This window comes from Artibeus jamaicensis, unplaced genomic scaffold, assembly GCF_021234435.1.
Source record: "Artibeus jamaicensis isolate MK-2021 breed Jamaican fruit bat unplaced genomic scaffold, CSHL_Jam_final contig_3174, whole genome shotgun sequence".
In the NCBI taxonomy this organism is placed as follows: Eukaryota; Metazoa; Chordata; class Mammalia; order Chiroptera; family Phyllostomidae; genus Artibeus; species Artibeus jamaicensis.
This window is the reverse complement of record NW_026521738.1, coordinates 438,907-455,384: the sequence shown is the minus strand read 5'-3', so window position 1 is coordinate 455,384 and position 16,478 is coordinate 438,907. Positions and strand designations below refer to the sequence as shown.

The 16,478-nt window shown below is 43.1% G+C and overlaps 1 protein-coding gene and 1 long non-coding RNA gene across 3 annotated transcripts in view; one reads left to right on the top strand and one right to left on the bottom strand.

Annotated features, from left to right (window-relative positions):
• DCTN1 (dynactin subunit 1) overlaps positions 1–5,433 on the bottom strand; it is a 29,328-nt gene extending 23,895 nt beyond the window's left edge. Inside the window, exon 1 of one of the 2 annotated variants that reach the window (XM_053663360.1) lies at positions 5,363–5,433. The gene's annotated coding sequence lies outside the window, so the exon portion shown is untranslated. Of the gene's footprint in view, positions 1–5,225; positions 5,303–5,362 lie in introns of those variants that run through there. The other variant, XM_053663362.1, reaches the window with a different exon arrangement.
• Positions 5,434–10,279: 4,846 nt separating this feature from the next.
• LOC128627102 (uncharacterized) lies at positions 10,280–11,693 on the top strand. Its single transcript, XR_008391218.1, has 3 exons — positions 10,280–10,325; positions 10,514–10,799; positions 11,376–11,693. It is a non-coding gene; the product is annotated as an uncharacterized LOC128627102 (long non-coding RNA).
• The last annotated feature ends 4,785 nt before the right edge of the window (positions 11,694–16,478 follow it).

Sequence of the window (16,478 nt, the reverse complement as noted above, 5' to 3'; positions counted from 1 at the left end):
GCTCCAGTGGCTGCAGCAGAGAAAGGTAAGTCCATTTCTCCTCTATCCATGCCGACCCACCATTTTCCCCTTTCACTCAAGTCAGGTGTGCGCCTTATCTGCAAATTCTATCACAGCAGTGGGGAAAACACACAAGGGGAATGTTAATAACCCATGTTATTGTGTAAGTTTATAGGTATTTCTAGCCTTATAATGGCAGAAAAAAAGTCTTTTTTTGGCTGACAGAGACAAAATCTCTTTTCTTACTCACTACCTCAGGTGACAGTCTCAGCCTACAGTACTTTACACTATTAGTCACTGGTCTGTGTAGTCAGGATGCTGAACTATCATTCAAGGGTTTCAGAAGTCCCTACACAGTTGTGAAAAGCCAGCAGCAACTGACCTCACCAGCCTGTTGCCCCATGACATGATCACGCCCACAGACTGGCGTGGTGAGACCATCTCATTAGCAGCCCTGGACTCCAGTTCCTTGAGGTCCAGATATTAGGAGTTGAAAGTAAATTTCTGCCTTCTCTGATGTCTCAAAGGAAGCAATGCCATTTCTACAAAAGAGATTAATTAAACATAAAACTACAACTAAGCCTAGGATACCCTACATGCCTCAATTTCCTCTTCTGTGAAACAGAGGAAATAACAATGCCTTTTCTAACAGGGCTGTCACAAAAATCACAGTAAGAATGCCTGAAGAGCACTTAGAGGAGTGCCCGCTCCGGAGCACTCAATAAACGGCAGCCAGTACCATCATCAGGAAGAGGGAGCAGAAACGACAATGTAGGTCAGAGGGCACCCCGCGTCTGCTGTCTCTCGCTTTCCTCTGGACAGTTGTTTCAAGTTTCCCGTACAACTTTCAAGTCCCGAGTGCAGCCTGAGCCCATACCTGTACCCTTGCCCTCACAGCACATAACCTTGTAGAGAAAGAAATTGAGCCTATTTGATAAGAATTCTTTTGCAAATTTAGATATATCTGCAGTAGTCACTGCCCCTTTCTTCCTACATTCTTTCCTTTCTTATGTCACTCCTCTTCAAAGGAAATGATGAACCCTTCTTTTCAGGGCCAACCCCTCCACCTTCTCCGAGAACCTGATTTAACATGCACTTCCCTTGTGCCCTCGGTCGCACCCTCCCTAATTGGCTCTTACACACCATCACGAACATAACCTATGCACAAGACTCTTCGACTCCTGTAGAAGAAAACTGCTTCTCGGAGAGCTGCCACCATCTCTTTTCCTTCCTTCCCTGCCAAACTGCTCAGCGAGTACACCCTCCCTACCCTCACTTTGCATGCATCCCTCAGTCTACCCGGCTCCTGGCCCCACCATGTCGCTGAAGCCGCTCACACTAATACAGTACGAGTCCTGGCAGCTACAACCTCCTAACTGCCTGACCTCAAGGTGCATTTTCCAAGCTCATCCTAATTGATCTCCCTGTAGTATCTGAGGCTGCCGATCCTTGTCCTGGAACTTTTTCCTCTCATAGCTTCCTGGACAACATTCTCTCTCACTGTGTGTACCAATCCTTCTCACCTCCTGTCATCTTCAGCCTTCCATAAGCATGGCTGGACTGATTTACTCCCACAGAACCAACCACCACTCACACATGGCCCATAGGCTGACTCTGAACCTCAGATCCACGTTTCTGCCTGTCTGCTAAGTGCCACAGAGGCCCCCAAGTTCAACATGACCCAACAGACACTGTCTTCTCCCCTTCCTCCTCTGTATTCCCTCTTTACTACTGGCACCACCATCCGCCTAAAACAGAAAACGACTCACCCTCGGCAACTCCCTCTCCACTGTTCCCAACAACCAATTAGTCACTGTGTCAGGTTAATTCTGTCTCCAGTTTCTCGGATTCGTCCCCCCTCTCCATCCCCCCGAGCTATCCTTAGTTTGGCCTTAGACCATGCCCAGGTTATTACAAGAGTCTTCTGACAGCCCTGATCCAGATTCTCCCCTTTCAGTCTCCTTCCACAATTTGCTTCCCAAAATACAATCTTGTCACTTCCCTGACAAAAACCCTCCACTGGTTCCCCTTCCCACAAAATTGAATCTTCTTAGCACAGCACTGCAAGCCATTTAAAACCCGGCTTTGTTACGAATATAGTCTCACCAATCACCTCTCCTTTGATCTTAAAGTTCTCTTATATTCCAGCCCCTTGGATTCATGTACCATCCCCCTTATGCCCCTGAACATGCTGCCAATGTCAACAGGGCCATTTTCTCTCAACTTCAGGGCTCAGCTGTTTTCATCTCTTTCCTGGGGATTCCCCCTGACATCTCCATGCAGAGCCAGTTACTCCCTCCTCTGACATCACACAGCATTTTGGACAATCTTCTACGATACCATATTTTACTTACAATAGTGTTTCCCCTACAGCAACGTGAATTCCTCCAGGGCAGAGATTCTCACTCACCTCAGTCTCCTGAGCACTGGACACAGAAGGCACTCAATGTTGAATAGAAGCCTGGACCAACACCAAGCTCTAGGGATACATGTTCACTCTGACAACTTTTCACAGAGTGGCTCCACCCTTAAAGACCACCACCTCGGAGGAAGGCACCATGTACACTGACGTCATGCACACATACTCCAGCAGAGGTAGCTTTTTCCTCTCCAGATAGGAGCACAAAAAACTAAAAAGGCAGAGACAGCCCCAGGTCCTATGGAATTAGGTAGTGACACTAAATCTCAATCTCACATGCTTCCAGAGTAAAAGGACCACAGAGAGACCTCTAGGCTCTAAAGAAACTGCAGGTCTGCTGGGAAAACAGCTCTCGTGAGGCTCTGGGCGTGACAAGGGTCCAGCCTCCGCTTCTATGAACCCCCCTGGGGATCTGTAGGAGCTTGGGGAGGTCAGACTGAACACCAAATCTGTCCATTGGCCAAGTACAACTGATACTAGCCTAAACTTCAAAAGAAAAATGATAGAAAATCAAATTCAGTGTCTGCACGATGGTAAGCCCTAAATACATTTAATCAGTCAACTGCTCAGCACTTACCTTCTCAGGGGACACTAAGGACCCAGTTCTCATTTCCCTTGGTATGGGACAGATAACCCAAGTCCCACAGTACCACCCAGTATCTGGAGAGAGGCTGAGCAACCTGGGAATCCTTTACTACAGTCTCTCCCAAACCATAACCCCAGGAAGCCACTAGCAATGATAAAGATGGCAGAGCAAAACCTATAGTGGCAGTTGTCAATGGCAGTAATTCTCCCAACTATTTTGACTCCTCCCTAACTTCTTCTCCCTTGTACCCCCATGTCAGTCAGGCCAAACTTACCAATTCTCCCTTAGTATTGCCTCCTGTGGCCTTACTTTTTCCTCCATTACCACTGTCATCACCTTGGTCTGCCATGTAACAGCTTTGAGAGTTACGACAAATCATTTTTTGTCTTTGGTGCCTCCTCTTTAACAGAGTAACAGCTGCTCTGCCTACCTCACAGGATTATTAAATCAAATGAAATTATACCTGTGAAAGGTCCTATAATCTGCAAAATGTTACACATCAATACAAGGCATTACTATTATCAGCAAGCTAGTCCTCTATGTCTAATATGTGAAGCATCTCTGGCTCCCTGCCTCTCTCCTTCCCCATTTCCAACATTATACACCACAGTAAGGAAACTATACACTCTAAAGTATCTGCTTTGCCCATTTATCTCACTTGCCCCAAATCTTTCACTAACAGACCATTTCTTACTTGAGCCAAACAGTCCTGGACCTGACTTATGCACTGTCATCTCCGCACTACTGTCAGTTGCCTAGGGTGCTTTCTCTAGCCTTGCAAGCCATGATCCATCCTTCAGCATCCAGCTAAAACCTCACTACACTCCATGTAGGACTAAATAGGAAAATAAAGGGACTGAAGATCATGGAGAATTAAGGGCAATTTCGTGTGGAGAAAACTTGGTAGGCACAGCTGTCATCTAATGCTTTAGAAGTCACCTTTTTAAGAGAGATAACACTTTTTTTCTATTCAATTCCAAGAGACAACCTAGGCCCACAGCATGGAGGTTGCAGAGATGTATTTCAGCAACAAAACTTCCTTATTGATCTATCCAAAGATAAAAGGGGATTCCACACATGTAGTAAATTTCCCATCATTAGGAATGTTCAAGCCCAAACTGGCCACTGGGCAAGAATATTTCAGATGGACTTCAACTACTGCAAGGGTAACTGAACTAGAATCACAATGGTTTAGATTGTTCTGGAAAGCAAGAAGCAGAACATCTTTTCTGACTTTCAATCTAGTGATCTATACCCTTGCTATTCAAAGTGTGGTCCATGCACCAGCATGTTAGAAACTTGTTAGAAATAAATGTACAACCAACCAGAATCAGTATTTTAACAAGACCCCCAGGTGCATGCACCACTGAGGTTCAAAAACACTGACCTACACTGCCCCTCCCAAGCCTCAAGTTTCCTATTCTAGAGCTGCATTTCCCAGGCTTTATCAGAGGTTAAAGAGGGGCAGCACCCAAGAAAAACAGTATTTCCAGCTCAAATCTGGAAAACTCTCCTCACTACACTTCCAGTGGGAGACTCCTGGTAATGCCATTACCATAGTAATGGCTCTGAAATACTCAGCAGTAGAGAAAACTTTAACCATTAAGTTTCTTAAGATATCTGAGCACAAAATGCCTTTTCAAAAATGTATTAACATTCCCATGGATCAGGCTTCGGCAGTAGACCAAGAATGTCAATCTCATGGCTGGACTCTCAGTAACAAGCACACTAGATAAGTACATGGTCGACTGGGCATGCTGCTCTTCTAACTGCAATAAATGAGTTAAGTTTCTAAATCACTACCTCTTTAAACACAGCGAGGTTCCTCGTCTGTGTAATTTACCTGTGGTTCTGCCTAAAGGAAAGAGGAATGCGCAAGATGACTTCTCAAGGGTCACCCTACCAGATAGGGCGGACCCCAGCAGCAGGAAACACAGACACACCAAACCCATATCCATGCCCCCATGCTTGAGTCCTTTATGTTTTCTGTTATTTTTGTTTGACATAAACTTCTCAACCATGTGTCCACAGGAAACCTGTGGCTCGGAATGGGTTCAGGGGTGCCTCGGACGCGCCCAGGAAAGGAGGGGGACCTCTGCAACTCCGGAGAAATTCGGTGGCCCGATCACTTTGACTCCCGGAGAACACCGCCAGGTAGAGCGCTCTGTGGGGTGGGACCAGTCTAGACCCAGACTGACGACCACCCCCGTTGCGGCCCACCTTGCCGTTCCCTGTCCCGCACACCGGGCTCCATGCTACCCTCTGACCAGCACCGAGCCCCCAGTCCCCGGCCGGGAACCTCACGAGCACGCGGACGGCGGCGAATAAGACGGCTGCCAGGGTCGTCACCTCCGTACCTGTCCGGTCAGGGGCTTCGCGCCCCAGTCTGGCCCTACCAGCAAGCGACGCCCAAGACCTCGCCGGTCCCACCCCGCCCCGCCCTTGTGGGCTGCCCGACGCGCCGTACAACCCCTTCAGGCCCACTCCACACCCTCCCACCCCTGAGCCCCAGAGGCGCTCTGGGTTCAGGGAATACACTACTTTTCCCCGAAAACAGGTCTGGTTTTAAAAATGTGCACTGAGCGCAGCCCAGGAGACATCGATCAGGCACAAAGCTGGACACCTGGAGTGAAATACGCGCGTGCGCGCTGTGCCTGGGAAGCCGATTAGGACCACAGGAGAGAGGCTTGTCGTTGCCAGCGCCCTCTGCCGGCGGGTAGGAGACCGCGCGGAGCGTTAGGGGTCTCATTTGGAGCAGGCAAGTTGGTTCCGGTCGCTGAGTTTTTGTGGGCTAAAATCTCAGTAGTAATAAAAATCGTGGTAATTTCGATAACTACGTATCTCCTCAGTTAGCTCGAGGGAAAATTAAATTTTGGTGCTACTCAGTGTTGTCAACCATATGGGGATATAGGCATTCTCACGTCTTTAAGATGCAAACGTAAAGTAATGCAAATTTACATAATGGCATTTTGGAATTTTTTTATTTAAAAAGAGGAAACATTAAAAGTACAAACCCTTTCACCCAATGCTCCCACTTCCAATAATGTATAGAAAGAAAAAAAAGACATAATAGATACATGCATAAGGGTATTGGGAGAGCCAGGATTCCAGAGGTAATGGATTCAAATTCTAACTGCAATTTCCTGGCTACGTGAGATCTGGGGCGGGTCGATTGTTTAACCTCTCCGTGCCTCTGTTTCCTCACTTGTTTAATGATAATGATAATATTTATTTTATTAGGTTGGTAGGAAGATTAAGTGAATCTATGTAAAGAACTTGAAATATAACTATTGTAATGGTTTTTTAAAAAATCTCAGTTAATCTCAGATTAAAAACAACTCGAGAACTCCATACGGTTGATGGCTGGTGGAGGTGGGGGGCAAATAGTAAAAGATGAATTGGGCAAACTTTCTACTACTGCTGCTTTTTTTACCATTTCATCTTCTAAATATTTCTAATTATTCTGAATGTTTAATGCATTTGCATAATCCAAAAAGCAAAACAATATAAAAAGAATGCACTGAGAAACCTCCTTTCATCCCCGTGTTCCCATCCACTTTTTCCCCCTTGCCCACTGCAGGTAACCCTTGTTATTAACTTCTCACTTATCCTCTCAATGTTTTATGCAAATGTAAACAAATATGAATAATATATCATCTTATTCCTCCCATTTCTTATGCAAAATTTAGCATACTATATACACTTGCCCCTTAATTTAGCATACTATATACACTTGCCCCTTACTATATACACTTGCTCCATTTCTTATGCAAAATTTAGCATACTATATACACTTGCCCCAGGTACTTTAACAATGTATCCTGGAGGTCTTTCTAAATCAGCAAATAGAGCTCCCTCATTCCTTTTATCAACTACATAGTACTCTATTGCATCAATATACTTAATTCATTAACCAGCCTCTTCTAGTGGGATACTTTGTTTTCAGCCTTTTGTTATGAAAACAATGCAGCAGTGAATCACGTTGTACATATGACATTCCATATCTGAGCAAGTATATCTGTAGGATATACTGGGTCAAATAATAATTGCATCTATAATTTTAGTAGAAATGGCCTCCATCCCCATCAATTAAAGAGAAATAGTATGAAAAACAAATTTAAAGGCTGTGAAATGCACTGCATACACATATTTTTATCGCGGAAAACCATAGATAACATAGTTTCCCACTTTAACCATTTTTAAGTGTACAGTTCAGTGGCACTAAGTACGTTTACATTATCCTGCAACCATCACCGACCACTACCCATCTCCATCTTTTCATATTGAAACTCTGTACCCATTAAATGCTAGCTCACTTTCCTCCCCTTACCCTAGCCCTTGGTAACAAGCAGAATTTGACTATTCTAAATACCTAGTATAAGTAGAATCATACAATATTTGTCCTTTTGTGTCAATCTAATGTCTTTAAGGGTCATTCATGTTGTGGCAGGTGTCAGTATTTCCTTCCTTTCTAAGGCTGAATAATATTACATTTAATATATCTACCACATTTTGTTTTCTTATTCACCCATCAGTGCACATTTGGATTGTTTCTACCTTTTAGCCATTGTAGATATGCACATATTTTTTTAAATATATTTTATTGATTATGCCATTACAGTTGTCCTATTTCTACCCCTTCATTCCCCTCCACCCTGCACACCCCCTCCCCCACCATTCCCCCCTTTAGTTTATGTCCACGTGTCTCAAGTTCTTTAGATTCTATATTTCCCCTACTATTCTTACCCTCCCCCTATTTTCTACCTACCATCTATGCTACTTATTTTCTGTACCTTCTCCCCCCTTCTCCTCCTCCCACTCCCCTGTTGCTAACCCTCCATGTGATCTCCATTTCTATGGTTCTGCTCCTGATCTAGCTGTCCTCTTAGTTTGCTTTTGTTTCAGGTGTGGTGGTTAATAACTGTGAGTTTGCTTTCCTTTCGCTGTTCATATTTTTATCTTCTTTTTCTTAGATAAGTCCCTTTAACATTTCATATAATAAGGGCTTGGTGATGATGAACTCCTTGAATTTGACCTTATCTGAGAAGCACTTTATCTGCCCTTCCATTCTAAATGAAAGCTTTGCTGGATAGAGCAATCTTGGATGTAGATCTTTGGATTTCATGACTTGGAATACTTCTTTCCAGTCCCTTCTTGCCTGTAAGTCTCTTTTGAGAAATCAGCTGACAGTGTGATGGGAACTCCTTTGTAGGTGACAGTCCCCTTATCTCTTGCTGCTTCTAGGATTCTCTCCTTCATTTTAATCTTGGCTAATGTAATTATGATGTGCCTTGGTGTGTTTCTTCTTGGGTCCAGCTTCTTTGGGACTCTCTGAGCTTCCTGGATTTCCTGGAAGTCTATTTCCTTTGCCAGATTGGGGAAGTTCTCCTTTATTATTTGTTCAAACAAGTTTTCCACTTGTGGTTGTTCCTCTTCCCTTTCTGGTACCCCTATAGTTCAGATGTTGGAATGTTTAAAGATGTTATGAAGGTTCCTAAGCCTCTCCTCATTTTTTAAAATTCTTGTTTCTTCATACTTTTCTATTTGGTCATTTTTTTTTCCTTCTGGGCCACTCCCTTGATTTAAGTCCCAGTTTCCTTTCCATCACTACTGGTTTCCTGTGCATTTCCCTTCATTTCAATTAGTTTAGCCTTCATTTGTTCCTCTAATTTGTGACTAAAATCAACCAGTTCTGTGAGCATCCTGATCACCAGTGTTTTGAACTGTGCATCTGATAGACTGGCTATTTCTTGGTTGCTTAGAGTTATTGGCTCTGGGGCTTTGAGTTCTTCTTGAGCCATGATGTTTTGGTCTGTTCGCGCCTGTTATGTATGAGGGGCAGAGCCCTGGGTGTTCCCCTGGGTTGTGACACTGTATGTGGGGGCAGAGTCAAAGAGGGGTGATAGTGGTCCCCTCTGCTGCTTCCTGCCGCTGGGGCCTGCGAGGTCTGTCTCACTGCTTGCTCCTTCGTCTGGTTTAGCTGCCTGCGAATGTGTGACCGTGGTCAGCCTGCTGCCTTGCACCCTCACTGGGTCTGCCTGTTGCAACCCCACACCTGGGATCTGCCAACTGCCGCCCGTGCCTGGGCTGGTCCGGCCAAGTTTTCCTGTGCAACCCCACTCCACCAGCTGCTGGCTCTACCCCTCTTACTGGTCTGGCTGAATGGTCCGTTGTTATCAGACTTCCGTATAGTTCAATTTTCTGTGTTTTGGTTGTGTTTTTGTTACTAAAACTTTGTTGGCTTTAAACTTGGTTGTGCAAGGAGGCACAATGTTTCCACCTACGCCTCCATCTTGGCCGGAAGTCTGATATGCACATTGTTGCATCCACCAACGAAATTGTCAGAAACTTTCAGGATTCAGAGATGTTATTTTATTGGCCAAAGTTTTAACCTGCGCAGGGGCGGACCCTCATAGTGTCCAGAGACACGGTGCTCATAAGAGCTGCAAACGAGAGCCACCCTAAGCGCTTACAGCTAAGTCTTTTTATAGATGCGAGCAAGCAAGCATTGTATAGAAGCAAATGTGGCTGTTAGCTACTGGCTACTTGGGTAGCGTGAGCATGACCTAAGCTTTCTGGGTTTTGAGTAATGGAAAAATTTTAATCTAGACACTTGAACAGGTGGTCCTCTACTTGTTCAGCCCCATTGGTTTTGTAGTTCCGCCTTCTCCACTCCCTGTGTTCTTTCTTAATTTCTTTGTGGTTTCTGCCTCCAGGCCAAATCTCTTTAAGGCAGTCCCTATTTTATTCTCTATTTTTCTGGTTTCAACACACATATTTTTAAACATAAATACATACCTATTCATCCCATCCCCAAGATTGTTATCCAAAGCAACTTTTACTTTTTCTTTTAATTTATTGATTTTCTTGAGACAGAGAAACATTGATTTGTTGTTCCACTTATTTTTGCATTCATTGGTTGCTTCTTGTATGTGCCCCAACTAGAGATGGAACCTGCAACCTTGGCCTATCAGGACAACGCTCTAGCTAATTAACCTAGCTAACCTAGCCAGGGCCTACCTAAAGCAACTTTTAATGCCAATTTTTTGTTTGCTGTTCCAGAGTCAGTCTCTGAAAACTTAAGCAACTTAGATGCAAACATAGCTTGCTATGCAAACATAGCTTGTTATACAAGCTTCTGCACTTGTTATGTCCACTGGTCAATGCCTCTTAGAGGTTATTCATATTAGTACATATTGATCTACCTTGACATTTCTTTAATTGTATTTTTAAATAATTTGAGCTGGAGCCACTCTTCTGAGTGGCTTTAACGACCTTAACAGATGTGCTGAGTTTCCATGTGAAGCAGCCAGGCCTCAGGTAGAATGGGGGTGGAAGAAGGAAAGACCCAAATGCTTCTCAGCATCATGATTGGGGGTTCCAATGAGTTTTAAAGGACAAGATGTGCTAATAGGGAAAATATTTTCTTTTTTTTCTTTTACATTGGACCAGGCTGATGGTCTTCAAGGGAAATTAGTATTCTCTTTGCCCGATGTGTCTTTTCATAGGTGCCAGCCCGAGGCTCCCTCTGATGGAGGAGCCTGAACAGGACCCCTAGGACCCTGAAACCCCCGTTTGCATGCCTGAAGGCCATCTCCCAGACTGTGATGCTGAACAGAGAACATCTGCTCTTCTGGGTGGAATCCTTCCAGAACACGGGAAAGAACCAAAAGGGAAAACCTCCCCTTAAAGAGAGGAATGCTGTTTCCCAGAGGAAGGAGGTGGTCTTCGGGCTGAGGGACTTGGAGGGGACTTGCATAAAGGGGAAGAGCAAATCGAAGGTATCAAAGCCAGGTATGGGGCGGGGACAGGTGTGGGACAGTCGTGCTTACAATCTTAAATTTTTTATCAACCATAATCTTAAAAACAAGTGATATTAACTTTAATGAGATATCCAAAATATTGTTTCAACATACAATAAATATAAAAATATTAACAAAGTATTTTACATTATTTTGGGGGGCAAAGTCTTTGAAATCCAGTGTGTATTTTGGCACTTACAGCACATCTATATTCAGATGGTGAATTTTCATTAGAAATACTTGATCTGGTTTAGATTTCATAATACTTACAGTTGAAAAATAAGTTCAAGTATGTAATTTGTTTCAAATATATTTAGAAGTTTTCCAATAACTGGATTGATTATATGTTTTTAAACTTAATTAAAATTAAGTGAAATTTAAAGTTCAGTTCCTCAGTCACATTAGCTACATTTCAAGTACTCAGTAGCCACATTGGCAGTGCTGTTGTACTGGACAGTCCAGAGAGAGAATTTCAACCCTTCTTCCCCCTGCTTTGTCACACTTTTATTAGAGGGTCTGGCTTCAGGAAATAATCTAATGTATGTTCTTCATTGCCTTACTTTGTCAGCACACACTGCGAGAGTGAGGAGAGACAAGATGACCCACGGAGCAACGATGTGCTGTTTCCCATTTCATTCTGGGGTAGAGGTGGGGACAGTGTGAGGATGGTCCCTTGGGGACCTTGAAGACTGTGTAAGAAGAGTCCACAATGTGGGTAAGCCAGAATAACCATAAAATGTTATTCTTACTTTGGGGACTTAGAACCACTTATGTCCTACTTAAAAATCATGGGAAAAACCATATTTACATAGAGACATTTTTGTTAAAGCAAATACAGACCCTTGAAAAGAATACAAGGCCTCATTAGATTCTCTAAAATCAGAAATAAAAAGATGTCCAATATCTCTGATGCTAATGAACATTGTATTTTAGGACATAACTGATACAATAAGGTGAGAAAAATATAAAAGGCATAAAGATTAGAAAGGAAAAAATTGAACTGTCCTTTTGCACAGATTATATAATGACATATATAAGATATCAAAACAATTAAAAAATTACTAGGATAGCTTTTTTTTCAATTTAGCAAGCTGGCTAGGTATAAAATCAATATAAAAATCTATTGCATTTCTATAACCAACAATAGAAGTTAGAGAATGTAATTTTTAAATAAAGCTGATGCACCTAGTAATACATGTAAGACAGCATGTGCACAATCTAACTTATAAAATTGTATTTGGCGACATTAACCGTAGCCTAAATAAGTGGGAGATCTAGCCCTTTCATGAACAGAAAGATTTAAATCATAAAGTAGTTATCCTAAATTAATCTGTATATTTTAAATAGTCCTCATGAATATCTTATCAGGATATTCTAGGAGCATGACAACAAATTAATATGTTTGTAGAGATGAGAAAAGGCCAAAACAGCCAAGAAACCCCTGAAGAAAAGGGACACAATTGTGAGGGTGGCAGGCGCTTATTTACAGTTACAGTAATTCAGGCAGTGTGGCATTGATGTCGAAATAGGAAGAAAGACCACTAGAACAGAAAAGAGTCTAGACCTAAAACAAACACACACACACACAAAGATTTGCTATATGACAAAATTTATATTATTGATCAGTGCAGGAAGGACACACTATTCAACAACTGGCCCTTGGACAATTGACTATCCAAATGTAAAAGGAAGAAAGAAAAAGGAAGGGAGAGAAGGAGGCAGGAAGGAAAAAATTGGATGCTTTCATTTCTGGAAATTCAGAGGACTAAATATCACAGGAAGTCCACCTGATATAGTGCAACTAAAAATGCTGGATACAGCATTTAACACAAGCATGTGCATGTGCACACACCTATTTGTGTTGCTCAAGTGAACTGGCAGGAAACTGTAGGAATTCCTCAGACATTGGAGATAATGTGAAATTATGAATCCCCAGGCACAGATAATAGCTGGAGCCTGTGTTTGCTAAACTAACCCCTAGTGGCCTGGAACCTGAGTTTAAAGGGCCATAAGGAGGGACAGAAAACAAAGTCTGGGATTGAGCAGAGAGAGCTGGGTTGGAAAACAACCCTACACACTTAAAGCCAAGATAGTCAAAGAATAACACCCCCAGAGAGTAAACTTCAAAAAAATACTTTGCCCAGGCTGGTGTGGTTCAGTGGATTGAGTGACAGCCTGTGAACCAAAAAGTTGCCTGTTCTGTTCCCTGTCAGGCTGCACTGCAGGCCAGGTTCCCAGTAGGGGGTGTGCAAGAGGCAACCACACATTGATGTTTCTCTCCCTCCCTTCCCTTCTCTCTGAAAATAAATAAATAAAATACTTTTAAAAAGGAAATTTTATTATAATGAAGGAACAAACAATTATAAAAACTGACTAGGTAGATTGGAAAAAATAATTATAACATGTAGTAATAAAAATATAATTATAATATAAAGTTACTAGATGGCACAAACAAAAGATTATTCATAGCTATTAACCTAAAATAAAAAGCCTTTCTAATTCTTTTTTATCCTCACCGAAGACAGTTTTTCATTGCTTTTAGAGAGAGAGGAAGGGAGAGAAAGAAACTTCGATGTGAGAGAAGAATTGATTGGTTGCCTCCAATACGCACCCAGACCAGGGACTGTACTCACCCAGACTCAGACCCGGGACTGGGGATAGAACCCACAACCTCAGTAAGTGCTCTGACTGAAAATTGAACCCACAAACTTTTGGTTTCCGGAGGATGCTCCAACTAAGTGAGCCACACCAGCCAGGGTTAAAATAAAAAGCCTTTCATAGGAAGAGGCAACAAGCATTTATTTGGGAAGCACTGATTCCAGCAGAAGCCTAGATAGTATTCCAATCAAGAGACAAGACAAGGAGTATTTATGAGAAAGAGAAGGGGAACAATTAAAGCAATAAAAGGAAGGCATTTTTATTGCTTCAGACAAGCTAACAGACTGATATTAATTCTTAACAGTGTTTTGACTTCCGCCCAAGATGGAGGTGTAGGTGGAAATATTGTACCTCCTCATACAACCAAGTTTAAGGACAACAAAGATTTAGAAACGAAAACACAACCAAAACAGACAGAAAATTGAACTGTACTGAAGTCCGACAACAAGGAACCATTCATCTAGATCAGTAAGAGGGGCAGAGTTAGTGGCCAGTGGAGAGGGGTCGAGGCAAGAAAAGTGGTGGCTGACAGACCGACCCCGGCACACAGGCAGCAGTTGGCAGATCCCAGGCGTGGGGTGGCAACCGGCAGACCCAGTGAGGGTGCAAGGCAGCTGGCTGACCACGGACACACATTCACATGAAGATAAACCAGGTAAAAAAACATGCCGTGAGACATACCATGCTACCCAGGGCCCCAGTGACAGGAATTAAAGCTTAAAAGCACCAACTGGAAAAACTTCCAGGGGTTGAGGTGCCGGGAGAGGCTCCTGGCCTCACAGGAGAGTTCATTGGAGAGACCCACAGGGTCCTAGAATGTACACAAGCCCAACCCTGGAACCAATACCGGAAGGGCCCAATTTGCTTGTGGGAAGCAGCAGAGGGGACTGAAATCCGAGAGAGAGTGGAACAAATGCCATTGCCCCTCTCTGACCCCACCCCCCAGTCACAACTAAGCAACTGGGTTGTCCCACCCTGGTGAATACCTAAGGTTCTGCCCCTCATACACGTAACAGGCACAAATAGACCAAAACATTATGGCTCAATCAGAAGAACAAATCAAAGCCCCAGAGCCAATACTTCTAAGCGACCAAGAGACAGCCAATCTATCAGATGCACAGTTCAAAACACTGGTGATCAGGATGCTCACAGGATTGGTTGATTTTAGTCGCAAATTAGATGAAAAAATGAAGGCTACACTAAGTGAAATGAAGCAAAATGCACAAGGAACCAATAGCGATGGGAAGAAAACTGGCACTCAAATCAATGGAGTGGACCAGAAGGAAGAAAGAAACAACCAAACAGAGAAGAATGAAGAAACAAGAATTCAAAAAAATGAGGAGAGGCTTAGGAACCTCCAGGACATCTTTAAACGTTCCAAAATCCAAATTATAGGGGTACCAGAAGGGGAAGAGGAACAGCAACAAGTGGAAAACTTATTTGAACAAATAATAAAGGAGAACTTCCTCAATCTGGCAAAGGAAATAGACTTCCGGGAAATCCAGGAAGCTCAGAGAGTCCCAAAGAAGTTGGACCCAAGAGGAACACACCAAGGCACATCATAATTACATTAGCCAAGATTAAAATGAAAGAGAGAATCCTAGAAGCAGCAAGAGATAAGGGGACAGTCACCTACAAAGGAGTTCCCATCACACTGTCAGCTGATTTCTCAAAAGAGACCTTGCAGGCAAGAAGGGGCTGGAAAGAAGTATTCCAAGTCATGAAATGCAAGGACCTACAACCAAGATTGCTCTGTCCAGCAAAGCTTTCATTTAGAATGGAAGGGCAGATAAAGTGCTTCTCAGATAAGGTCAAGTTCAAGGAGTTCATCACCAAGCCCTTATTATATGAAATGTTAAAGGGACTTATCTAAGAAAAAGAAGATAAAAAATATGAACAGTGAAAGGAAAGCAAACTCACAGTTATTAACCACCACACCTGAAACAAAAGCAAACTAAGAGGACAGCTAGATCAGGAGCAGAACCATAGAAATGAAGATCACATGGAGGGTTAGCAACAAGGGAGTTGGACGGGGAGAGAGGGGAGGAGAAGGTATGTATAGAGAATAAGTAGCATAGATGGTAGGTAGAAAATAGGGGGGAGGGCAAGAGTAGTGTGGGAAATGTAGAAGCTAAAGAACTTCTGACACATGGACATGAACTAAAGGGGGAAAATGGGGGAGGGGGTGTGCAAGGAGGAGGGGAACGAAGGGGGGGAAATGGGATAACTGTAATGGCATAATCAATAAGATATATTTTTAAGTGTTTTTAATTTTCAATGTGGTAAACATCAGTCCAACAGTTACAATATCTGCTTTCTTTGCTAGCAGTTCTTTGGTACAAAATGTTGCTTTAAGCCCAGTCCAAAGGTTATTTTGCCCTGTTTAACATTTCAAAGTCTAAGGCATGGGAAGGGGCTAGGCAGTTAGTTCCTCTGGGATTGCAGCTCTGGCTCTCTATTAAAATGGCTTCATATCCCAGCTGGTGTGGCTCAGTGGATTGAGTGCCAACTTGCAAACCAAAGGGTCATGGGTTTGATTCCCAGTCAGGGCACATGTCTGGGTTGTGGGCCAAGTCCCAGGTAGGGGGCACATGAGAGGTGACCACACATTGATGTTTCTCTCCTTCTTTCTCCCTCCCTTCCCTTCTCTCTAAAAATAAATCTCTCTTTTTTTTTTTTAAGATTTTATTTATTTATCTTTAGAGGGGAAGAGGGGAAAGGAGAGAGGGAGAGAAACATCAATGTATGGTTGCCTTTTTTTTTTTTTGTGCGTCCCCTGCTGGGAACTGGCCTGCAGGGAACCGGCCTGCAACCTAGGAATGTGCCCTGACTGGGAATCAAACTGCAACTGTGTGGTTCGCAGGCCCGCGCTCAATCCACTGAGCTACACCAGCCAGGGCTGAAATAAATCTTTTTTTTTTTTTTTTAATATTTTTCTTTCTTTATTTTTCGAGAGAGGGGAAGGGAAGGAGAAAGAGTGGGAGAGAAACATCAACGTGTGGTTGCCTCTCAT